The sequence below is a fragment of the Cyanistes caeruleus genome, chromosome 5 (assembly GCF_971803275.1).
Source record: "Cyanistes caeruleus chromosome 5, bCyaCae1.hap1.1, whole genome shotgun sequence".
Taxonomy (NCBI): domain Eukaryota; kingdom Metazoa; phylum Chordata; class Aves; order Passeriformes; family Paridae; genus Cyanistes; species Cyanistes caeruleus.
This window is the reverse complement of record NC_141705.1, coordinates 18,031,691-18,058,159: the sequence shown is the minus strand read 5'-3', so window position 1 is coordinate 18,058,159 and position 26,469 is coordinate 18,031,691. Positions and strand designations below refer to the sequence as shown.

Below are 26,469 nucleotides of genomic sequence, written 5' to 3'. Positions count from 1 at the left end.
TGAGGCATTATTTCTTATTCTTGTAAATACAGGTAATTTAGGCATTGCCCTGAGTGCTGTCATGGGGTGAATGCTCAGTGGACTAACTTCCCACTGGTTGTGAATTTGCTCTCTCAGCCATGTCTGTGTTGTTCTGGTAGCAGCAAACTTAAACAAAAGTTATTTTAATTTGCACATAAAAACTAAGCTATGGAGAGAAACTAAGCTTTTATGAGGTAATAAAGCACAGAGTCAGCCTCACGCCTAGTGCTTCCAAGCAGGGTGTCTCTGAAGGCATCTCAGCAGGGATAGAGAGAACCACAGCAAGGTTTAAATGTGGAGGCAGCAAGTAGGAAACAACAGGAATAGGAATGTAGGTGAGATTTAGGCAGGCTGACTTTAAGTTTAGGAGGGTGACTCAGCTTCTGGGGTGGCTTCTGGATAGGGTAATCACCTGGGGCTGAGCAGCTTGTGGCATTTTTTCAGCCTGCCTCATCCTTCCCAGTTTGAGATCTCCTTCACTCACAGTGACATTCTGGCCACTGTCCTGTTTTCTCAAACCTTGGCAGTGAAGGTGCTTTTCTCAGGAACTGCAGGCAAGCTGTCATATCTCTCCAGTGTGGCCCCCACCCTCTCTTTTGCTTACCAGAGTGCAAGGGAGAAAAGTTTGACGAATTGTTGTCCACCTAAAGGTTCTCAAGTTCTTTTACTCCCTTCTATTTTTAGACTGATTCCCTTTGCTTCTTTTTTCCATTGTGCTACATTTTGCCAGATTTCTGCCCAGAGGAAATTTTTATAGCTCAATTTTAAAGCCCTTGCAATTGAGGATTTATCCTGGGAATGACACAATCCAACTGGAGTAGCACAAATGGCACAGCTCTGAAATAAAAGGTTATCAAGACTGTAATTTATTTGTTTAGGCCACTCAGAGTACAAAAATGCCACTTATTTCTTCAGCTCCCTGAGTGGGTTGCAGTACGGTGACTGCTTTCAGACTGTCTTGCTTTCTCCGTCAGTCATTTTCTCTACAGCAGCATTTTTCAGGAAGCGCAATTAAAAAGCTGTTTCCCAGTATGCCCTCCCTCTGTTGCCATCCCTTACCCCTCCAAATCCCAGCTCAGGCACAGGTTGTTTCCTTGTGTCTCATCCAGGTGATTCAGGGGTGACGAAAGGCAACGAACTCTCTTCATGTCTTGTTATGTGGCAAAAGAACGAAGCAGTGAAGTGGCAGGCTTAATCTCCAGCAGCTAGGGTGAAAAAGAGAGGAAGGATGTGAAACCCACTTAAAATATATTTCTCTGTTCTAATATGCATTTTGAATTTATGGAGAATTGACTTGTGCTATTTGTTCAAAGCCAGAAAATGCATGTGGTCGGCAGCTGAACTTATCACACTGTGCCAGGCAGTTTTCAGGAGTGATGGATACTGTTTTTCACGAGTCCTTTCTCCTGAGCCCATTCAAGGCCAGCCACAGTAGAGCTGGTTCTGGACATTAGCAGTACCTCTGCAAAACTTGTTCATTTAGGAGCTTGCAGGTTGAGGTAAGCAGTGTTTTTGGGATCCTTCCTTTCTGGCAGCTTGATGGAGTTAGCCACAGAAAAAGTTAGCAGGCCCCCAGGCAGTAAAAGAGCAAGGAGGGATAAGGTTCTCACTGGCATGCAGCTGCTGAGCTGTAGGGAGTCACAAAGGGTAGTGCCGTGTAAGAGAACCCAGCTCCCAGTGCACATGGCACATGCTGGTGCCTGCCACAAGGGACTTCTGAGGAATACCTCCTTTTCTCCCAGAAAGAAGCAGCAAATTTGTGTTGGCTGGGCTGCCCTGGTTGGGAGGAGGAGGTGCAGGCAGAGTGCAGAGGAGGCTGGATGGGGGCAGATGTGCTGCCTGCTCTGGAGTAGCAAGAGGAACTCTGGGTTTAGGACAGCTGAAGCTGTCTGGAGGTGGAGGCAGAGGGGAGGGTGGATTCTGTGGGGGCATGTTCAGCAGGAAAGTTTTATCTACCCTTTGCTCTGTCTGCAGCAAATGAAAGTTTGGTAGCACCTTGAGTGTTTTCCCTACTTCCCAACTTAATCACTGGGAGATGCTCCAAAAGTGGGGTTTGGAAGAGACTTTGGAGGACAAGGAATACGGTGTTTGCCTTGAACAAGGAACATGGTAATTAATATGCCACTTTTTGACAAATGGGTGTATTTTGAAGAACTGGAAACGTGTGAGTCAGGGGCCTTTCACCTCTGCCAGTGAGTGTTTGCAGCTGGGCAACCACCCAAAAGAAAATCATCTGCTTACAGCTGTCAGCCCATGCTACAGCTAGCTGACAGCAGAAGATCTAGATCCCCCCAGCATTCCTTTTTATCTAAAAAATATTGAAGCAATTTTAGATGATGTGTGTCACTCTAGACTTCAATTTTGATCTTCTTGAATCAGGCTGGAAGAGTTGAGGGGGGCTGTCATGGACCAGGCAGTTCTGGCTGAGCCTTGTGATCTAGGCTCTCATGTTGAACACCATATGCAGACACATGATGGTTATATCTTCCTCCTGAAATAGACCTATTTTGTGAGATGTTTAATATTTTTTAAGTCTTTATACATAGCCTCCTGGGAGTTTTCTTTCCTCTAAGGTAAACTTGTAACCAAGAACTTAGTCAACTACATCAAATACAGAAAGAATTCCAATGCATCAAATATAGAAACAGATAAGCTTTCTTTTCTGTTTGTCTGTTGTTCTGTAAAATACTAAAGAATAGACCAAATCAGAACCTTCCACTGAAAAATGCCTTATCCCACAAGTAGCCCTGTGCTTATCCCCTGGCCCACTGCATGACTCATTAGGAGGGAGGGTATCAAGATCTGTTTCCAGCACCATGCCTGCACAGGCTGCTTGTCTGCTGTGTCAGGTGAAGCAATGCTCCTTGCAGGCTGTTGCACCAGTGTCAGGCTCTTTCCACATGAACAGGTACCACCACCATCATCTGGTGGTCTCAACCATGCATGGAGCCAGAATGCCAGAGGGAGATGTACTCTAGGTGTCCCAGCAGGAATTTCCTGCTTTCTCAGCAGCTCACAGATGAAGAGTTCACAGCCACTGTGGTTACACAGGTAGGCCCAGTAGTCAGCTATGCTAGAGGTTTGGAAAATACTGTGTTTATCAGGCTAAGAGTCTGGCCCTCATTACCACTGGTCATACTGCCTTAGAAAGAAGTAGAGTATGAGTGGAGACGCAGCAAACATAAATAATAAAAGGGCTCTTCAGCTACCCTGCATTTTTTAATAGTAACTGTGGCTGAAGTCTGTGAGCATACGATAAGTATCAAACACTTATTTTTTCAACAGAATGACAAATGTGTCTGGTTAAAAAAGGGTAACTGGGTAAACGTGGAGTACAATAATATCTCAGTAGTCTCCCATTTCTTTTTAAAGAAAAGTACAAACCATAATGCATGCAAGCTAGCATACAGTGGGAAAATGACTTTCTCAAAACATATGCTAGTTCCCAAGTAGTGCCTGTAGAAATACTTGAGCAACTAGAAAACAAATGTAGAATCTTGAGCTGGTTGTTTTGATAAGCATGTCAGTCATTTTATGTTGTTCCAAATTGTAAAGAGTTTGAGATTTTTCACTACTTTTAGGATGCTGTACAGATTATACAACTGTAGCCTGTACAACACCGTGTTGAAAGGGCCCTCAAAGATCTTCTTGTCCAACCTGTCTTGGCAAAGACACAGATAATAATGTAATCGTGTCTAGACAAGCTAATAATGTAATTTAAAAATAAGTGCTAAAGATAAAAATGCTGTTGTTGCTTCTGCCACTGGAATAGCTGATCCGTAGCCATCCCAGTGCTGGAAGATGCTGCTGGCTTGCAGGACGGTTTCTGAGTCTCCAGATGTGCATGTTGCATACTCTAGGAGGGCAGCTGAAGGGCTGAAGCAGAAGGCACCAGAGATTCTCACTTGCAGTGAAGCACCACTGTCTGCTGTCATGGGGGAGGGATATAAATGACGTCCTGTGTCTGCCTACTAGAGATTCCTAGACTGCCCCTTCTGATCTTCAATTTACACATGCATTTCTGTCTCTTCCCCTCATACTTGAATTTTTATATGGATAGCACACAACAAAAGTTTTGAATTTTGCTGCTGTGGGTCCAGCTACAAATAGGTTCTGCTTTTGTATATTTTTTCCTATGGAGTAAGGGAGCAGGGTTTACCCTAGTTTTGTGTATAATTTCTTGGGTAGAGTAATGGGCACAGGGGCCTATACAGGTGGCCTGCACATGCTCTGAAACCATTTGCTTGGGACTTGAGACATCCGCATCCGTGGCTGTAGAGATTTGTATGTCCAAGGCATCTGGCCAAATTCCTCTTTCGTCACTTGGAAATCAACTTTCAGGTGGAAAAAGAGGTCATTCCTGGGGAAGGCGGGACATATGACAGCTCTTAGATGAAGGTTAAATTGTGGATTTGCAAAAAAAATCCCAATACTTGAAGAAGTGCTGCTTAAATCCCTGCTGCATAAAGGCTTATTCATGTCCTTTCTGTAGGTAGAGGGCTATATGTATGTGTAGGCTTCTTTAGTACACCTCTGTGTTTGCTTTCTATCACCTGAATCCAGCCCGTTTTTTGCTGTTATTTTGGTTTTAAATTACTATCCTAAAGTACTTTAAATGTAAAAGAACATATTGATTTTTAAAGCATTATATTGTTGTTTTTCTGTTTTATTAAAAAACAAAACCAGCACCAGCTTAACGTATTTCACAGCTTGTGTCCTGGGCCTGAAAGCTCTGCAGATACAAATATGATCACAAAGGAGAGAAAAAAATGTATTGAAATGTAAAGGATCTGTATTACTAGATGAGTGGAAAATTAGCATGGTAGCTATTTCACTGCTTTCTCACCCAATGTATATATATCTTACTCTCTGATTGAAGATGAAATAAAGTTCTCTCATCTTGTTTGTGTTGCTGATTTGTTGGATATTTATCGATTTACGGATCATAGCGCACAATTTTTTACCCATCTGCAGTAAGAATATTCTGTATCTGTCATGCTTTCTATGAGTAACTGATTTTCTATGATCTGTAAAACTGGTTTGTACCAATAGTCGCTAGTCATCAGCATTTCCAAGGGCTTTCTTGAAAGATACTCATTCATTCTGTTGGGAATCAGTGAATTACAACTGAATACTAGTATTGTGCCATCGGACTTTCTGTAAAACGTGCAAGAATAGATTCAGATGCAGGTATGTTTTTGTTGAATACATAAACATCTTTTACATCTATTGTATGGCTTTAATATACTTCCTGCAAAAAATCAAAATACCAGATCTTATGGGAAAAAAATGAGGTATTCATCATCCTGTTTAGCCCTTATTCTGTAGAGAGCAGTAACATCACTGGGGTCATTTTCATTCTCTCTGAGGAGCTTGAACAGTTCTTGATGGCCCTACTGTGTTCAAGAGGGCTTAGGATCAAAGTAGTATCTGGCAGTCAAATCTGTCCAGAAAACAAAGTTTTGACACAGCAGAGCTTTAGGATGTGACTGTGGCCTCACTACTTGATTTGTCCATCCCTTTACATGCAAAAAGATGCAGCAACAAATATGCCCCTATCTCTGTTGTTCCTGATTTTCTTTTGATTGGGGTAGTTTCCCTGCTTGTCAGAGGCTGAGGTCTTTAGACTACCTGAATTTTGCTTGAACCCTTACCTTAGGAGCTGTTGGCAGAAGAGACACAGAATAGAACATCATTCTTATTTCATGTACTTAATATGCTGAGGAACAGAGGTAGTTGCAGCTATTTATTACCTGAGAAATCTTGTTAAGCAGGAAATATCCCTGAGGTTGAGGTCTGCTGTCTTTAAGCCTCTTTATGCCACAAGAGCAATAGAAAAGGCCTTAGGGCATCAGAGAAAATGTGATCCACTCTGTTTAGAAGCATTGCTGTATGGCATCTTAGTGGCTATCAATAAAGTCTCTGCCAAAGACTACTAATACTCTTTTATCAATGATGCTGTTGAGAGCTCAATTAAGTATTGCACCGATCTGTTTCAGTTTATCTTCAAACAATGCTAAATCTGTGGAAAAGATGCTGACACTTACCATGGTGTAATTTGTAACTAAAATTTTGATGATTTTTATGACCTGAAAAGACAATGGTTTTTAATTTAGCTGAAGAAGACACCTATGGCTACGAGTGCGGGGTGTTCATCCTAAATGACTTTTCTGTAATAGGTTTTCTAATAGTGAGTGCAGAAATACAGCTCTCTCTTGTAGATACATACAAGATGCAGTAAACCAGCAAACTGAAATTAATGCCAGGTTCCAGCCTCTGCATTCATATGACTGCAGTTCCACATGTCTCTGAAACTCTTCTAATAACAGCAAATTTTTTCTCTAAACAAGTAAGAAGCATTATTAGCAAATGCTTTCTTGTAACAGCATTCTATTGGAATTTTTCATTTTGTACAACGGAAAATTCTAAATTAAAGAATTCATTTCTTCTGTGTTTCAAATCTGGCTGGAGCATTTGCTTTTTTTTTGTTTAGAGTACTGATGGATTAATATGAGACATATGGATTCCTAAGCCACTCAGAGCTCAAAACCTTCCTTTCCCCCGTCCCTGAGCACATGACAAGTTTCAGTTAAAGGACCTAGTCCTGGCAGGTGCTGAGCTTGAGACCCCACAGCAGGAGGTTGTCCTGTATCTTTACAAGGTGTTAGTTGATTAGACAAAGATTTGGTCTAAAGGTGGTTCAGGGTTTTTTTTTCTTGATTTCTGTCTTATTCTGGTGTGTTATGAAAAAGCTTCCTACTGTGTTTTGTTCAATGACTTTGAGGAGGAGTGTGGCACAAGAGAGGGGAGGGTGTGCTGCTCCTGAAGGAGGGGAAGAAGGAGAGACATGAAGGGACATTGATGGGGAACATGGGCTAGCCAAGGCAGCAGGAAGACATACCAGCAACTGGGACATCAACATGCATGCAGGGTCAAAACTGAGCAGCTTCTGAAGTGAAGATGAATTGCTTGAACTTGATGTGGAGAGGAGATCTCAGTAAGAGAGGAGTGTCAAGGATATTAGAAATGGTTTTTGTTTTGTTCGCGTAGGTGACTTAACCTCTTATCCCTCTTTAATTATTTCAGGTAATTTGCTATCAAATTATTTCCTCAATTTTGGGACAGACTAATTTGTTATGACAGCTATAAGGTTTGTGTGATTCACCTCCTCCATTTGAAGGCTTCAGAAATGTTCACAGACTTCAGCTTTGTATTTGCTCGTAACTGACTTTCTTTCACATCTATTGGTCCATCTGCTCCTTTCTCATACCTTTTTACCCCTCATTTCTTTCCTTGGAGGTTCCTGAATAGTATTTATGCAATTTATCCCTTAATACACAAGACATGTATTAATCTTAAAAATTTTGAACAGAAATAGTTCACCCTTTAGAGGCTGCCCTGCTGGTGTAATGTTAATGTAGTAGCACGCAGGAACAAGAGATGCATTTTCTGTCAAATTCCTCTGGTCCTCTAATGTCTTTTCTCTCTTGAACTGTCTCACAGTTTCCTGGCTCAGCATTTTCTAGTTCTTGTAATGGCACATCCAAAGAAAAACCAAAAGCCTGTCTTGCTCTGAGTATTAGACAGCAGCAGCTTGCTTGCTTTCCAGATGAACGTGTTAGTCACCGGGTGATGCTTCCTTGTCACAGATGTTCCAAAAATCAGTGCTTCAATGACTAGGGATGTGCAAATTCCATGGGTCATGTTTTCACTCTCAATAATTTCAGAAAGTAAAAGGGCTAAATATATTATTGATCATCCAGTTTAGATAGAATGTCCTGGCTAATTATGCAGCTTTTTGCTAGAGCCTGGTCCTGACAATTTCTCTCAGAGTTTAAGGTTCTTTTCTGGGATTGTTAAGCTTCTCTACAGATATTTTCCTGATAGATATGTGTCTCCAATTCTTTTAAATTAAATATTAAGGCTCAGAAAAGTAAAATTGCAAGAGTAGTACAGGTGCAGGACATGGGAAGAGAAGGAATTGAACTGATTATATTATGTGTATCCTCTTTGTCTGGATTTCATAAGCAAGTTCACGTTTCTCATCTGTTTTTAAGCAAGAGAACACTGTGTTCTGCTCCCAGCATTCAGGGACTGTAGTTGAAAAGCTGCAAAGAATTGTCTCAGTAGATCTAGGGACAGTAGATCTAGTAGATCTAGAGACAGGATTACTAAGAGTAACCCTTTAGACAAGAAGATGGCCTAAATAATTTAATAGTTACTCTTTTGTGTTAATCGACTGAAAGACACTGGTGCCTATGAGGTTTAAATGACATATGGATTACCTTCCAGATTTGGTTTTTTTCCCTCCAGAATTTTTTAACACTGTACTCTGATAATAAGGCTATTGGAAAAACAACCTGGAGTACCTGCCAGCTGCAAAAACTACTTGATTCCTTTCATTGTAAAGATAATTAGGATGAAAGAGTTAAAGTTGCTTCACTACTATGCATTTGCTAGGTTATATTGTCATTTGTTCTGTGTGTCTTTGAGTATTTTACATAACTAATTGGTAATAAAACAATATTGCAATATAGAAGCTGTAACAGAGACCATCAGACAGTAAGAGCAATAAAAAGAGCCTTGTAATCTAGTGTAAAACATGTACTGTTAGCCTGCTTTAACTTTTTTTATTGTTACCTGTTGCATTTCCAGGACAAAATTCCTGAAGAAAGGCTGTTACTTCCTAAAGCTTGCCAGTGAAACTAAGTACAAGTGATAGATTTCCCTTAGCAGATGCAAGTGCACATCCAAGAACATAAAGTTAAGAGAAACTGAACAGAGGCCATGTAGTACGTTGTAGGTTAAAAGAGCAACTTTAAAATCAATACTTTTGTTTAACTGGCAACTAAAGTATTAGTTGCAAACTGGGTGAAATATATGAAGAGCAAACCCTTTTTACAAGGAGTATTTTTAGGTTATCAGCACTAGAGTGCTCTGCAAGGTTGCGTTGGACATGCATGACACCTGGGAATTGCAAATAAACTCATCTTGATGTGACAAAATCATGCATAATTATTTTGAAACCCGAGGGAGGCTGAAATGGCCCCAACTCAGTGCTGTCCCACCAGTGATAGACAGGCAGCTGCAGAATTTATAATGGCTCATTTTCCTCAAAGATGAGAGGGAAACTTAAAATAAACTCTTCTGCTGCAGCTCACATATGTTTGCACTTCTAATTGAGAGACTTTGAATCAGATGGAGCAATGACAATCCCCTCAGAGCAGTGGGCAGGCATAAACTCTGGTCTGTGCAGACCTAGGCTTTGCTCTCCTTTGGGTTGTATGAACCAGCCTCCTGTATGGTGGAATCGCTGTGAGCATCTGTGCAAGTGTGGAAGTTATCTGGAGGTAAGAGGAAATCTCCCAAGAGGTTTACAAGTCTTCCTTGTCCTGCTACTACTATTACATTTGTAACAACTGCCATCCAAAAAAATAGTTGACAACCAGGTCTGAAATACTGGAATTGATTGAGGATTGTTTCCCACCACTGCTGCACAGTCTTTTGGCAAATTTATTTTCTTCTCTCGGTACTTATCAGCCTTTTTACCATAAGGAAAAGGACTCCAGTTACACACTGAAAATTATATACAACACCCAAAAAATGTAGTCAATGTATAGATCTCTTTAGAGTATACCAAATTCAAAGTGATCAATCGAAAACCACGGAAGATAAATCAGCCATCTCAATTGCAATTAGTTGACTAAATTTAGACGGAACAAGACTTTCTTTTTATCACATGAAGCAACAAGTATGAAAATTTTCATAGCAATTCTTGTGAAAGAAAATGATAAGGCAAAAATTGTGACATGTGAGGTCCAGAATCAGAAAAAGATAAAATAAATATAAAGGAAGTTTTCTTGTGTGTAATCATCTATACCAGGAAGTATTAAACAGCAGGTAAGAAGAAAAGAATTCCATAATTGTTATCTGATCCTAAGCATAAAGCAAGAGGTTGCAGATTTGTTTGTCTTTCACCAGGGCAACTGCTGCTGCCTGGTGTACATCATGAGCTTGGTTTTTGACTGGCATGAACTGAGTTAGAAAAAGTGACCAAGGTTTTCACAACCAAGACTCTGTCTGATCTGTTTGGCCACTGAGGCTCAGGTCTTGTTGCTTTTGGCCCTTGTGCCTGGATGCTGTTTATCTTGGTGTGTAATGCACGTGTTCTCTTGCACGGCTGGAAATCATTTCCGTGTCAAGGGAGCTGGGCATTTAATTTTAACAGGTGGGGGAAAAAAGTGTATTTTTTCTTTTTTGAAGTGAAAAAAATTATTGAGGAAGGATGGAAAGAAACTGGGTAGGTAGACAGTTCTTGGAAATGCTAAAAATGTTCCTGCCTAAAGAAGATCAGCAAAATAATAGCAAGTGTTTTAAAAGCTGTCCCGGTTGTAGTGCTTCGTAGCATAAGACAAAGAGGTCAATTTTCTGAAAATTCTCTTGGCTTAGCTTCCCATATCCCCAAAATCAGAAGTTCTCCAACCACTACTTTTGTAAACCTGACCCTTTTTATTTGGGTGAATTAAAGGAAGTGAAATAGAAGAATCTAAAAAAGTATGGTATCATGCAGAAAAGCATAAGACGGAAAAAGCTAAACAAAACAAAATCTCAGCGTATCTGCTTGACATACTAAAATACTTCTGTTTTCTTCAAAATGTTTATTGGAAAATGCATTACAAAACCTTGTAACAGCTGGAATATGGTGATCTAATTGCTGTCTCAATAGTGCTGTGAACATGCAAACATATTTCCTATGCAAAATGTCAAAAAGGCAGCAATCAAAGTGAAGCTTTAAGCTTCAAAACAAAGACACAATGAGCTGATTTGTAAACATTTATTTCTAAGGTTACATTTAAAACCAAAATAGAACAGCATAGGCTTGGAGACGGTGCAACAAATCTTCTTACAAAGCACAAGATCTAAAGAGAAAAGGGGTTTGCTAAAAGGTTGGACTGCATCAAGATTTCATTTTCAGTTGTGCTGCATCTCCCTGAAACCATGTATTTCTTCCCATTCAAATGAGGAGCAAATCTTGGAGTAAGTGAGTGGGATTTTTGCCACTAGAAGGATGCAGAGAGTCTAGGAGCTCCTTTCTGTGCAGAACAGAAGTCTCTGTTCACCTTCTTTTGCACTACGGCACCCTTTCTGTAGATGGTTCACTTGCCATGGGACTTGGGTCAGTGATGATGTTGACTTTTACTACACGTGCTGAGTGAGGCAGGTTTGGGGTCAGCATTCAAGAAGGTTGAAGGGTTTAGGCTGACCTTGCAGTCCCATACCATTTCTGGGAAGAACTGGTTTGGTGACTGGCTCCTGCTCACTGTGGTTGTCTTCTATCAGGAAGGACGGCAACTTGGAGGTACAGTGTGAGTTGCTTGTAGTTGTAGCAACCAAGCACATGTGGTATAACACAAATATTGAAGTCCAGGGATAACAATTTGCAGTGGTCCTTGCCAAAAGAGCGAGGATCACTGGTGTGGTTACCGTAGCTCCATGGACACTGCTTGACTTACACGAGTGTGAAATCAGAACCAGCTCCAATGAATGCACCTACTCTGCACCAAACTGTGTTAGCAGCACACAATGAAAATCCTCTTAAATATATACTTGAAAAAGAAATAAATTAGTTTGAGGAGTACATTTACTTTTCACCAAGGCCATCAATTTGTAAGATTCTTACTGTATTGTGCTTGCAAATAAAATTTATTTCTGTAGTGTAAATATGCAAGAGTTCATTTTAATAAAAAGTAAGCCCTAAAATAAGATAAACCCCATGACTAGACTTGCATTGAAGATTTAAAGTGCATTCATCTGCTGTTTTTCTATATAAATATTCATTGGTTTTAATGCTCTCAGGTGTTGGAACTTTTAATCTACATTCAGATGGAGATACTTTAATCAGAGAGTTCATAAAAGTCTCTAACTTTTTTTCATAAAAAGAAGAGTAGTAGATATAACAGAGGCTTGCAAAAGCTTAAAAAACCCATAAACTGCAGTTCTAGGAGGAAAAAAAAAAGTAAACACCAAATGGCATTTTGTGCCATAATATCAATATTCTATTAAAAATAAATCTCTCACTGTTAGACCGAAGAGTCTCAAACAACCTGTCACTTTACTGCAGTCTTCAGAGATGACTGATAATGGGTAAAAAGTCCCATAGCATCTGTTTACCATGTACTCACACAAACTGTTAGGAATGTTTTTAAATGTCAGCAGTAATGTATGCATGTATTAGCTATCACAGGGCAACAGCTCAACAAAGACACCACCACTGCCACACTGGGGGCTTGTGCTCTAAATGAGGGAGGTCAAGTGGTGGAGACAGAAGCCAAGTGTGTCTGAAATGGTATTGTTTGCCTTCTGAAAACTGGAAGAAATTGTGCAGTCAGCTGCAGTAACAGCGCCGACGTAGGGAGTTTGTACACTTTGAAAATAGCTAAGTGGGATTATGGTAAATCTTTCAATTGCAAGAAGGTTAATCGTGAAAGGCACCGAATTTAAGGTCAGTAGGGTGCGCGTGGGGGGTAATGTGGTTTAGGCTGTCTTTTGCATTAGCAAGGTATCACATTTCATTTGGGAACCTAAGCATTCACCAAGTGTGGAGTGTCATAGAGGTGCAGTTGCTGACTAAACAGCGTCTGTATGACAGCGTTGTTAGCAGCGCTGTATTACTTGACAATTCTGCACCACTTAGCTATGGAGATATGCTACAGGGTATGTTGTCCTGGCAAAGTCATCCTGCTACAAACTGTTTTTCACACTGAAATTCATAAGTCAGTTTCTTCCTCCTCTCTCCCTGCAATTGCTCTATAATTGAAATCTTTTTAATGTGCACAGGTTTCTTGTTTGCCAGCAGAGCGTACATTTTTGGACATTGGCTCTGCAGTCAAAATGTGTGAAGAGGGTTTTGCTAAATCATCAAGTAAATACATTTTTGTGCCATAAGCTTGTGTCCTCCTGAAATGCAATAAGCCTGGGCCTGCGCTGAAAGTTGTATGGGGTGCTGGGTATTAAGCAAAGTGACAGTCAAAGCAGATCGCGGAGATAAATTAATCCGTACCATTGCCTTTTTCAGTCCTTCCCCGACAAGTAGCTGCTTCAGCAGACACTGGTGTTGACACTGCTGAATTTTGTAGGATCCGTGGAGACTGTGATGGGTCTGACTGCATGGCCAGACCCCCACATGTGATGCAGAAAGCACATTAGAGGGTGTAGTGTGGACACAATGATCCATGTGCTTAGGGTTAAGCAGGGGGAGCAGGGCAGAGCGATGGGCTGTTTGAATGCAGAGTGCACTTGCTGCTTTGCTACCCTCCTGTCCCATAGTGGGCATTTTGGAGCTGCCCATAAACGTTTGCCCTATACAGTATATGGCCTTTTGTGAGTAAAGGGAACTCTACTGAGCATTCGTTAGAGATCCTTCTGTCCTGACATTTCTTTTATGTAGGTATGGCCCGTGATGGCTGATAGGCAGTTTCCATAGAGTCATACTGGCCTTTAAATCCGGCAGTTTAAAAAAAAAAAAAAAAAAAAAAAAAAAAAAGTCAAAAAAGAGCAGAGATAGATCAAGGACATAATGTTCTTGATGAAACAGACTTGAAATCCCTGAACAACAAAGAGAGGTTTTTTTTCTTCTTTAATTATCTAGATCATTTGGCCAGCTGTGAGCCATGAACCCAGCTGGTCAGCTGTGGGTGTGAAAGGAAGCTCTGCCGGATTGCTTTGTTAGTGTAACTCTTTAGTCCACATTAAAAACCATACATAAATATTTCCTTTCTTGCAAAAACGATTTTTTGGACTCAGAGGCAAGATATCTGGGATGGGTAAGTGGAAGAGTCCCTTGGGAGATGGTCTCCCCACACGGATCAGTAAGGTCTGGATTCACCTTAGTGAGGGAAGAAGCTCTGGGGGCTGGCCAGCTGCTCGCTCAGGTGGTTTAGCTGGATCTTAGCAGAGCTGTGATCCAATTCTCTTAACTTCCGCAGTGGGTAATTGCAGTTGAATTAGAGCCTCGAGAAAGTAATTATGAGAGGCATTGTGGAACACCCTGCTAACCCAGCAGTAAATTAAACTACAGACTGGGAACAACTGGAGATAGTGAGATTAGAGCTTGCTTTTGGATTTTTTTTTTTCACTTGTAGTAAGTGTATATCTTTCTTCTTTCCTCTTCTAAGGCTGAATGTTGGCCCTTGGTGCACTAGGCTGGGGTTGCTCCTGTGAGCAGTTGGGAAGAGACAGTCTGTGGTTGGAAAAAGGTTCTGAGACTAGATGGGGGAAAAATATGTAAGTTTTAGAGGTGGAGAAAAGTCCTGTAAGGGAGAGAGGAGAGACCAAAGTTGAACACAGAGGCAAAGACACAGTTTGAAAAGCTCCACAATTTTATATATATGTAATATATACAGATACTTAAGAGTAAAGACTTTAGAGTATTGCAAGACAGAACCTGATTTTAGAAAAACTGCTTTGGATTACTTGTACCCAAGAAAACCTTGAAGGAGAAACACTTAGTAGTGGGAGCAATTTCAGAGGGCCAGTTTCGACAGCTTTTGCTCATGTAGCTGGTTCACAAAGTATTGACAGGCTTTTTCATTTTTTGCTGTTAAATGTTTAATTCCCAAACAGCTCAAAGGCAGTCTTTTTAGGCATCGAAGAAGATACAGTTGAGTTATTTCCCCAAGTTATTCATCATTTTTCTATATTGTGCAAAATATGTTCTAAGGAGCAGAGAGCTGTCTTTTGACCTTTTAGAAAACTATAATTTTTGTATGCCTTTCTTTATTAATGCTCTAATAAAATACAGAATATACTCTTTTTTATGAGTTTTAACCCATTTCATGCTCAGATCTTACACAGAAGCAGTGACTTTTCCCAGCTGAGAATCTGATCCAGTTCAGACTCAGCATTTTTAAGAAATTGCATCAAATTGAATTATCAGCTGTAATTTGGCAGATAAAAATCCCCTGATAAAGCCCAAATAGGAACCTGCTGCATTAGTGAGCAAAGCAGAAAATGGGACTCCTTGTTTCTTGGGATTAGAATAGCATCCCTGAAACAGCAGAAGTCTGTTGGGATATCAGAGCAATTTACATGTCCTTTCAGCTTTACTGCAGGCTCTTCATGGCTGGCCAGTCCTTCATTGTGAGCCCCTTGAGTTTGGAAAGTCCCTCAGACCAAATCAGAAATAACTGCTGCTAATATAGATGTTCCTATATTTGGGTTTTCAGCACAGCTCTCTTCTCAGGGCATGTCTGCACAGCAGTGATAAATTGTAGACAGCCTCCTTTCCCACATCACACTCTTCTTTTCTTGCTTGCATTAATGTATTTGCAGCTGAACAGAAGTCTGGAATGTGTAAGTAGTGATAACTCTATGTTTCTTTAAAACATTTTCTGTGGCCTCTCATCTGGGTATTTGAGATGGTCATAACTCTAATTCCAGAAAGAGATGAGAGTAGCCAAATGCTCAGAGGCAGAACATATTTTGCACTAGTTTCCCGAGTGCTTACTTGCTCTGTGAGAATCTCTGTTAGAGGCAGCAGGGGAAGGGTGAGTTGTCCCCTGCAAATTGCTCTCAGCTCACTTTTTACTTACATAAACTGAGCGCAGGACTGTATACGTAATTCATATGCAGGCACACGTTTGTATGCATATATACCACAGGAGTTTATGAAGTGGGAAGAATCTGCGGCACAGTCTGGGACTGCAGATACTGTCATCGAGCTGGAATTTGGGACATACGTAAATCCCCACTGTGAGTGCTGAGTTTTGCCTCCCGATGTTTCATAACAGCTCTTGATGTGTGTTTAATATGACTGTTGTCCCTTAACAGTAGTTTTCAAGCAGTGAAATGAATGCATAAGCAGCTCTGTTTCTTCACTTACCCCTTGCTTTATGAAGGTTCTGTGTAGTTCTCCAGCATCCTAAATCCAGGGTCCTTTTTAGGCAGGAATTAATGAAACATTTTGATGGCATATAGTGGTATTCTGCATTTGTTCAGGGAGAGGAAAACCAGGGCAGAAGAAACTGTCACGCAGGTGATTGCAAAAGCTTTTCTCCATGTTTTAGCCCAAACATAAACAAAAAACTTTCTAAAAATTGCATCTGTTTTGGAAACTGGGGGCACATTATTCAGTTGCTCCTGAAAAGCTTGCCCTGAATTTTCCCATAGAAATACTGAGTATTTTTTCTGTGGAAAGTATAGTGCCTAGCACTGTATTATCAAACTGCTGATAACACACTCAGAGCCTCTGTTTCATGGTTCTTAGGTGCATATTTCAACAAAGACACAGATTTCCTTATTCCTCTTCTACGAAAGCAGACACTTTGGAAGTGGCTTGGATGCACTTCCATGCTGTTTGGATGGTTCCAAGAGGAACCTGAAATCACCCCCAGTATTTAGACAAAGCATACATGATATGATTTCACAGGAGCTGTCTATAAGTGGTATTTCTCAACATCCATTTTTAAAAGGAAGTGAAATCAGCTTTGGAAAGCAGATATCACACAGGCACATAAAAAGTGTAAAATGAAAATAATTGCAATCCTCTAGATGTAGTCATGGTAAGAGCCCATGTCTGAATACAAGACAATTTCACTGTCTTGAAAATAAAAGTCCCAGTGATTTGTGTTCTACTTTTGGCTTAGTAACAGTCAAGCTGTGTAGCCCTATAGAGGTCACCAATTTACACCTCTGTACCACCATTTCCTGATTGGATATTATTCCCTGCATCTCCCTTGAGACTCCTGTATGAGTACATCACAGGCTTGATGCAAAATTCTGGTCTCAATTAAGCTGAAATAAATCCACAGTACTTTGCCTGACGTCTTGGGAGTTTGTCTGTATTTTCTATTTGGTTTTTGATACAGTTCTAATTTTTCTTAGAGAAGGCTATGAGAAGCAGTCAGTTTTGGCTTAGACCTCACATTCTTCTATCCTTTTACTTCAAATGTAGGACATGAACTTGGTTACAATGTCAGTGCCATAGCCAACTTTATGGAAGCAAATTTCCTGTCTCCAATCTATCAGTGGTTCTGTCTATTGCTATGTAACATATGTTGCTGATTCTTACTAAATAACAGTGATTTACAGTTTGTAAATGTCTAACTTAATTCCACATTATTTAGAAATCAATACTAATTTGAATTGATTATATTTCTGCACCCTTAGATTTTGTTTTATTTTTTTTAAGAAAAAGGCTGAGTCTAGCACTGATGAGTGATGATACCATTTCTCCACTAAAAATCCTTGAAAGTCTTCCTCTGATTGTTCGCATATGATAGCCTCTTCTAAAATGCTTGTATTTCCTCATTATTAAAATAAAACATTGCAGTTTTGATACTGCTGGCGGTGATTTGACTGATGCAATGCTAATGACTCCAATGGATACACTTCTGATTTGCATTGAGATTGCAGAAAAGCAGGACTGGTCCCCAGATGGAGGAAAATTAAAAGTCCAGAGCTGAGTTCTTGCCTGCTTTGCATAATGTATGGTTGCTTGCAGGATGGGTGCAAAACTTAAGATTCAAGTGAGTGGGCAGTCAGGTTTCTCAGTTTTTTTAAAAGTGAGATGGTGGGTGGGTGAGGAGTAGCTACTCAAGCTTCATTCCCAGCTTTGCCTGTGGCATCCTTGGAGACTATAGCATTTTCATTTCCAGCCTGCAAAATAGGGTGAATAATACAACATGCTTAAATCAAAGTGTTGTTGAAGAGATTAATTATTTCTAAGTACACTGAAGCTAAATGCAAGTATTAATAACTAGAATTTGTAAAATGTTAGTTGTAGAGCCCTGTGGATATGTAGTCGATTGATTGGCACTAAACAGACAACTATTTTGAGATCTGGAAGTTCTTCCCTGTTAGGTTAACTATTGTCCTGAAGGACTAAAGAATTTTGGTATCATCAAGGACAAAGGAAAATTTACTGATTCAGTAAAACCAGAGGATGGATTTCTTACTTTCAGGGTAGGAACATAAAAAAATTTCATATAATAAAGTAATTTCAGGAAGAAAGTTCTAGTAAATTTGGCTTTCCTAGCGCATTGTTTTGTCATTTTGTCCAGCAGAAGGTCTCTTGGGTCTGTCCTAGACTAGGGATACCAGTACCCTTCCTAAGCCAAAGAGCTCTTGTAATTTGGGTGCCCAGTACCCCATGTCCCAAGCTCTGCCTGCTTCAGCTGCAGAGCAATGGTCTTCTTCAAGGACAACATGAGCAAAAAGGAAATGAAAAAGGCCCAGTAATTTCTTACCCAGCACATACTATGGGTATGGGAAACTAGAAAGTAATGAGTCAGCCTTTGCCTTGGATCCATGACTTTCCTTTCCTCTGCTTTGGAAGGTTAATGGCCTCTGGTTATAAGTCTTTCTTGTCCCCACAACCTGATTCTCTTCTACAATTTTTCCATCTTCTTTTGCCTTTGGTAATAACAATCCCGAGCATTAGTCCTGCCTGTTGGTTTCTGTGTGGAGAGCCATTAAGAGGCAATGGAGCTACTTGCCAGAGCACAGGAAAAAACATAATTCGTGATTTCTCTCTTCTTATCTGTAGGAAGCAGAAATGTGCTCTTACAAAATGGGGGTTCTACTTCACAGAGCAGGCTCTGATCCAACATGATAAAATACATGTTGTCTACAGGATAACAGGCATTTCACATTCAGATAAGGGCATGTTTGCGATGTGTCACAAGCACACCTAGCAGAAATACCAGAGATGCACTGATTTAAATTTCCTTAAAGATGTGAATACCAGATGTGCCTCAAAACCTGGACCTTAAAAATCCTGCCATCAGTTTGGTGGATTATGTATATATTATGCTTATATAAAACTGCTTAAATGAGAGATGGACACTATAAATTTTTCATCTTCTCAAAAATCACAATGCTGTGAGAGATCTGACAAAAGACTGAAGACTGTATTGGTATCTTTACTGTATATAATGCCTTTTCTGGAACTACTGGTAGAAAGGGTGAAATTGTATGAGAGGGGAATAAAAAAAAAAAAAAAAGCAAAAAGAAAAGTAAAATTTGATGCCAAGAATTTTCTAAACTTTCCTGAAAAATTCTAAAATACCTGTTTCTGTTCGCTTTTTACTGCCGTATCTTTCTTAGGGTTTCTGTTTTTGCCTTGGTTTACTCAGTACCTTGAAAGAGACTTTATTCACAATATTTCTGAGAAAAATGGAAACAGAGTAATGTAAGCAATAGCTCAAGAACATTCTCACAAAATTTCCCTTAAGTTTACATGGATTCAAAGGGTTTCCTTCTCTCAGAGGGTGTTTGGATTCTGTGGTGACTGGTGACCAAACTGAAGCTCAGTTCTGCACTCTGGAGCTGCTCTTCTCTGCAGTTACTTCTCTCAATATGGTTATTTATCTTCTCAATATGGTTGTTTCTTCTTCAGCTTCCTAAAACATTTTGTTTTAAGGGTTTAAGTAATTTTAGATCCTTGTGTTTGTCTGAAATAACAGACGGTTGAGTGCAAAAGCAGAAGAATAAACCTGTTGTTAAAATTCTGGAAGTGCAGCACTGTCTGTTCTTTTTTCAGTGAATCCACAGATTACCCAGAGTCTGGCACAAGAAAGTTAGTATGCTATCACATTTGTGTATGCATTAAATTCAGTGTCATAGATAATATCTTATTTGTACTGGAGATATTACAGTGATGAGCTAAGGGGTGTGTTGAACTTCTCAGGTTCTGAAAACATTTTGTAACAGATTTTTTTCTTTAAGGAAAATGAATGTCCAATGGTCAATAATAAAGGGAGGGCATGCCCACAAATATTGCTGCAGAAATAAAGACTACCATAATCTTTACTGAAGAAAGTATTATCTAATGATCCTGTTATTAAACTGAAACCAGCCTAAAAGATTTTATGACACTTAAATTAAAATATGTACTGTATGCATCTATTTAAGTTAAAGCAGCATGCAATTAAATTCTTCATAAATGAGTGCCTGGCAAAGACACACATTGACTGTAGAAGGTTTTGCTCCTGATAGGCCATCACTGCTGCTACACAGGAGATACCTTCTACCAAGAGCAGGATAAAGACGACTTCCTTTGCTCATCTTGGATATTTGTACATCAAGTGGATATTTTCTGTATTAGGAGCCAGTATTCCTGTCATGTTATGAAACAGAACTGAATGAAAACAATACTATGTTGACAGGACTCCCAGTTAATCTGCCATGTGAAATTGTGTGTGTTTGTGGGGGCAGAATTCTGTTATTGCTGTACCTCATATTTGTCAGTGGTTGCTGAAGCAGTATCAGCCTCTGAACTGGGAAAGAGATTTTTGCCATTTTTTACATAAGTGGTGTGTCTAGAGTTAACATGCAGGTCAAACTCCAAGGCACTTGACCTGGGAGGTGCAGGTTTAGCAGGAAGCCATGTCCTAGACAGGGTTGAAATCCTGAGGTGCTGTGGATATTGGGTATTGGTTGTGAGGGTTGATCTGCTGCTGGGTCTTCAGCACGGGCTGCTGGAGCAGCGTGATCTGGAGCTGGCTGGGTTTGAATTTACCAAGGCAGGGATTTGAGCACAGTTGAAAATCTGTGTAGTCTTGAAAGTGTGAAGAGGACTTTTAACTTCCAAGTGCTTTGACTATTGTAAGCATCAACCCAATGAAACACAGCACTTACTGTGAAACTCTGGATTTCTGTGATCTGCAATGCCTCTTTGCTCTCTGGACCTTGTATATTCATACAAGATTTTCTGCTGTGTAGAGCCCCAGGTTAAGAGGGTCCCTTATAGGCATTTTATAGTATTATATAGTATTGGTAGTCCTTGTAGAAGAGAAGATGCATTTTTAACAGGAATATCAGACTGTCTGGTTTCTGTCATTGACATCATATTAAATGCATGTGGAGGCTAATTTATTCTAGGTTGCTGGTGTTATTGGGGTGCCCTGAGTCTGGCTGTAGCTAAGCTGTAGCCACCCAGTCCCAGCAAAGTGAGTAGTAATGCTCATTAATCTCTTTTCAGAAGTCGCTCTTCAAAAGACAGCAGTGATGCAGGAAAAAAAAATAACTCAAAGACAGTATCTTGTGGGGGAAAATAAAAAGAGATGCATCATAAATAACCTTGATGAAATACAAGGACTGTTATCCTGAGTCTGATTCCAACTGGAAGTGAGTCAAAATAGTTTGACAAAGTGCAGATGCATCTCTCAGTTCAGAGATGTCTAGTCAGATTTGTGGCCCAATGTATGTCCAGGCATGCCTCTCCATACTTTGAGAATGAGGTAGTAATGCCAATTGTCTGGATATGAAATGACAATATTTGACATCACTTCTGCTAATATAGCCTGCCAGAAAGGGACATGGGGGAATGATCTCTCTATCTATCTAGAGCTAGAATCAAAATCCTAATATTGATCAGCCTTGCTCCCTTTGTCATTTCTCTTAGCTGCCCTTAGAGTTGGCTTCTCTCTTGTACTTGATTTCATGGATTGCAATTTGGTCTTACAGGGTAAATTCAGCATTTTACTATGACTTTATGATCACAAAATCCCTTTCTTAGTGGAAGCAACCACTGGCACCAGTCTGTGGAGTCTTGAAAAAATGCAGTTAATATTACTTCTGTAGCTTTTTCTGCTGAAGGTCTAATATTTTAAAGGTAGTAAAAAGTTCTTCTGAGAAAAACACGGCTCTATTTTGACCCATGTTTTGCAATTTTGTGGGATTTTTCTAATAACCTGATTCTTGCCTATACGTGATTTTGAGGAAGCATTCATGAAGATCTGGTTTGTCAGGAGTAATTTTCCTTCTTCAGAAAAAATACATGGGTTACACTTACCTTGCAACACACTTACCTTGCAAGGCTCTTGGTTTAAAATTTTGTAATGTGAGCTCAGGCACTAGAGAAGTTTAGAAAGAAACATGAAGCTTTTAGAGCTTGAAGTCCCAACATTTTGTTGTGATTTAATAAAACTTTCTGAATTTCCAGGAGACATGCAAAAGCAAGACCTTTTTGGGGTCTTTTATGCATACCCATCAAAATAGACTACATAGATGTGCCATAAACAGTTGGATTTTTGCTGTTTAACTTACAGTAAACTGAGAAAAGCCAAAAATATGTGGCAACATTTGTGGAGGATTAATATTCTTTTGTTTGATCAACAGATTTAGCAAGGAAAAAGCGGAAAAACTCTCTTGCATATAGAAAGAAGAATCAGCACATATTAAGTGTGTCTCAGTCTAGGAGAATTCCCTGACTTTGAAAAAATGCTTATTTTCTGCATATTAGCATTCTCTTAAAAATCCTTTTCTTTCTGCACCCAGTGAGGTTTGTATCCTGCTCAGGAGCCAGCAGTTGAAGCTGTGCTTGGGCTTCCAGAGAAGCTCTTACCTGAGCCATGTATACGTCTTCTTGCCCTTCCCTTCTGCTTCTTTTTTCCCTTACAGTTATCGTCTTAAATTCATCTTTGTTTGAGCTAAGGGTTTCCCATATACATAAAAACCACTTTGCTGGAGTCCAGAGAGTTAAGGTCATTATGCTCTTTTGAAAATTAATCACACCAAAGGAAGCTGTTAGTTAGGTTTAGTCTTCTCTTGATAAATTTTTGATTTTCATGCCTTTTGCCATTTGTTTACACCTCTTTTAGGTATTCCTTCATGAAAGAGTTGTTCTGAAGCCTTACATGCTAGTAAAATGAGATGAATAGGCTCATGTTGTCATGAATCTCCCTTCCTGAAGTATGTAAGTCATTTTATTGCTAATCTTTAGCCATATAGTTCCATCCTGGCTTAATCATTTGTTCAGATGCCTGGTCTATAATTTGGTGTGCATGTTCCTTCCCACTGAAATTTTGCACAAGTCTTGTATTGCTTTCTGAGCGAAAACAGGTAACAGATGTGTTTATATTTGAAAACAGAATAGGTTTCAAATCTATACTGCCCCAAATAAAAATTCAATTTTTCTGCAGTAGTGCACTTTGTCTTTTTTTTTTAGGGACAAAACCCCACAGGCTCTTATTTTTAGATGAGGAAAAAATCCACCCAATGCTGGTCTGCTTGTAGAACGATGGGAGCTGCAGATGGCATAAATACATACTGTTTGTCAACCTAAGAGATTGTTTCAATGTATACCTCTGCTTAGCAGTCTGAATTTTGCAGATGATATTTAAAGTATCTGCATTTTGAGGCTGGAAATATGCACCTAGACTATGAGGTCTCTAAAACCAGAATCAAATCTTATGTCTCTTACCTGGGACTGCTTGCGTAACACTTGCAGGACTGGTCCCTCAGCTTGCAAAGGTAAATGCTTTGAACTCTATCTTCATTAGCACAGAATTTACCTGGCAATAAAAGGTATCTGTATCATGGATAGTCACTATAATGTTTATTTAAATATTATTCAGTTCCCTCAGCACTTTTATTATTTACCAATAGAAAAAAATGAACCATTACTTTTCTTCTGAATTTTTTAAAATGACAATAGTGCAATTAAATTACTGAATTAATTTATATTTAATTGTGCTTTTGGTTTTAATGTGCTGTTGGAGGACATTTCTTTCTGTGACTGTTAGTTTTCCATGCAACATAAGAAAATCTAAAGCTATATTAAGGAAATATATTACATAGGCAAGACAAAGTCTCATTAGTGTTATTTATGGCATACCGAAACCTTATTAGGAGAAAGTATGCTGGATTCAAAAAAGCATTACTGAGAACAGATTTTTGGGGGGGTTAGGAGAGAAATTGCTTTTATTGTGTTTCTTTATCACATACAGAGTGGTTAGTGGACATGTTGGTTTCCTAAAGCATAAAATAAATTAAGATAGACTAAAAAGAGTAATTAATCTAAGTAGTAAGTATAACCTCATTATAGATTGGGAATAGCTTGCACATGGTCACAAGGAGTTTCTGTTTACGGTTCACCTTAGTTTCAACTAACCATTAATTTTTAACTTCCTTCACTGAAGGTAAAAAGTGATATTTTTCACCATAGTAGTTTGCATCTTAAGCAGTAATAATGTGCTTTTAGTGCACTTCAAACCAGGGATGAGTGAAACTCGAGGTGCAGAGTCACAAGTAGCCCTATTTAGGTAGTAGCATTTGCTCTAATGAGAGCTATATATCCAGTCCTGCGTAAATATTGTTTGGTAGGCGTACAAGGAAACCATTATCTGCAAGAAAATGAGAACAAAAGGAGAGTCCCTGAGCTGTCAGTCTCGGCAGAAAGTCATTCTGTGTGGGCAGTATCCTTCCCCAGGCTGGTTCTGCTGCTGTTCCATCCCAGGCACACATCCCTGTTCCGGCTGCCCTCCGGCCGGTGCTCTGCCGCTGGCACAAACCAGATGCCAGCAGTTAGTTCCCCTCCTCATCTGCTCCCTCCTGCTGCCGGTCCCTGTCACTGCTGCTGCACAGCTGACAAAGATCCTTAGGCTGGCACTGCACCGGGTGCCCCGACAGCGGCAGTCCCTGCAGGCCACGCGCATTGCTGGGACTCCTTGTGCCAAAGCACCCGCTGCTAGCGCTGCACACAGCTGCACACAGCTGCACACAGCTGTACGCAGCTGTACACAGCTGTACGCAGCTGCACACAGCTGTACACAGCTGCACACAACTGCACAGAGCTGCACACAGCTGTATGCAGCTGCACACAGCTGCACACAGCTGCACAGAGCTGCACGCAGCTGCACACAACTGCACACAGCTGTACACAGCTGCACACAGCTGTACAGAGCTGCACACAACTGTACAGAGCTGCACACAGCTGCACACAACTGCACACAACTGCACACAGCTGCACAGAGCTGCACACAGCTGCACACAACTGCACACAGCTGCACACAGCTGCACACAACTGTACAGAGCTGCACAGAGCTGCACACAGCTGTACACAGCTGCACACAGCTGTACAGAGCTGCACACAACTGTACAGAGCTGCACACAGCTGCACACAACTGCACACAACTGCACACAGCTGTACAGAGCTGCACGCAGCTGCACACAGCTGCACACAGCTGTACAGAGCTGCACACAGCTGCACACAGCTGCACACAACTGCACTGCAGGCTGGGCTGTTCAGGCGCCTCTGCTCAGCCTGGTGCCAAAATATGAGTAGCTGTAGGGCTCTTCCCTAATAAAACATCTATTCTTTTACTCATCATTCGTTGTACAGCCATTCCTCTTGTGGGGTATCTCTGTTGGCATCTTTGCATTTATGAATGTGCTTTATGTGGTTTATGGTAGAAGCTGGGAGTGGACAGTAGCTTACCACCAAGGCTGGATCAGTTCAGTGAATCCCAAAAACAGCATACCTGCTCTATTCATAGGTTTTTCTTCCCCAGTATGCTGCATGAGGGTTCTTTGGAGCCTTAGATGCTAAGGGATAACTTTATGATAGTCACATAATTATTATAATCCTAGGTGATTATTATCAGGTGATGAATGAATAATTCCAGGGATTTTCTGCAGGCCAAATACTTACTTTCAAAGGATTTATAAAAATCTAGTAGTTGAACTAGATGCTACCTATCTATCCTTTCTTCTCATCCTTTCTTCACCCAGTCACTGCAGTTATGACTTTTTATCTTCTTATAGTTGCAGTGGACATAATATCATCTAACTGCAGCAACTACAAACGATGTCTGAAATGTTGACCCTACTGAATTATTCTCTGCAGTGATAGGAATTCATAAGTAATGTCTGCTAAAAAGTGTTCTGTTTAAACAGGGCAGACTGGGAGGGGGTTGGCAGGAAAGCATGCAGGCAAAACAAATAAATAGATGGTTTTTAGAAAGTAGATCAAAACTACCTTAATTCAGTTTTCATGTTAATTTTCTTTTTTTACCTATTTTCTTTTAAGAAGTTTTGGGGAGAAGATAGGGGAGGAAGAGTGTCTGGCTATGAGAATAAAGAGAGATGAGGCTGAAAGGGACAGAGAAGTAAAAGAAAGTGTAAAGGAAATGGAGTTCAGGGAATGGTTCAGTGGGTTAGTGGTCAGTAAAGGATGTTCTGCAGTAAGGCCATAGGAAGTGGCTGGTTATGTCTGATACTGTCATTGTTCTGAAAGCCCAGGTACAGCTGTCATGCTTTTCCTGGAGCAGCATCAGAAAGTGCTGCCCAGATCAGTGATGCCACTTTGCTGTCAGTATCAACATACGTGAGTGCTCTCAGCTATAAGTCTCCTACCTTTGCAGGAAAAGGTACCAAAAAAAGAGGACAAAAGAAACAGGCCTAGAAGGTAAGGGCAAGTTGACTTCACTCAGACAAAACAGAATATTTCAAATAAAGAAAGAAATGAGAGGAGTAGATAAAAGTGATGAATTGATGAGTATCCCCTGGCTTTTTTTCAGAATCGTCTATCTGCTCAGATTCACATAGATGAAGGAGAACAAGGCAGGTGATGTTGTACTGATGCCTTAAGGAGATTAAAGTCATGGGTTTGAGGAATGCTGGAACATGTGGAATAAACAATCTGAGTCTTCTTTCTTCCATTTGAAA

The 26,469-nt window shown here is 40.2% G+C and overlaps 1 protein-coding gene and 1 long non-coding RNA gene across 2 annotated transcripts in view; both read left to right on the top strand.

The window, feature by feature from the left end:
• PPARGC1A (PPARG coactivator 1 alpha) overlaps positions 1–26,469 on the top strand; it is a 363,672-nt gene that overhangs the window by 151,756 nt on the left and 185,447 nt on the right. The gene's annotated exons all lie outside the window — the stretch shown is intronic.
• On the top strand, positions 272–26,469 carry LOC147652955 (uncharacterized). The gene is made up of 6 exons (XR_015286718.1): positions 272–352; positions 1,335–1,520; positions 1,996–2,130; positions 2,930–3,072; positions 22,623–26,209; positions 26,322–26,469. It is a non-coding gene; the product is annotated as an uncharacterized LOC147652955 (long non-coding RNA).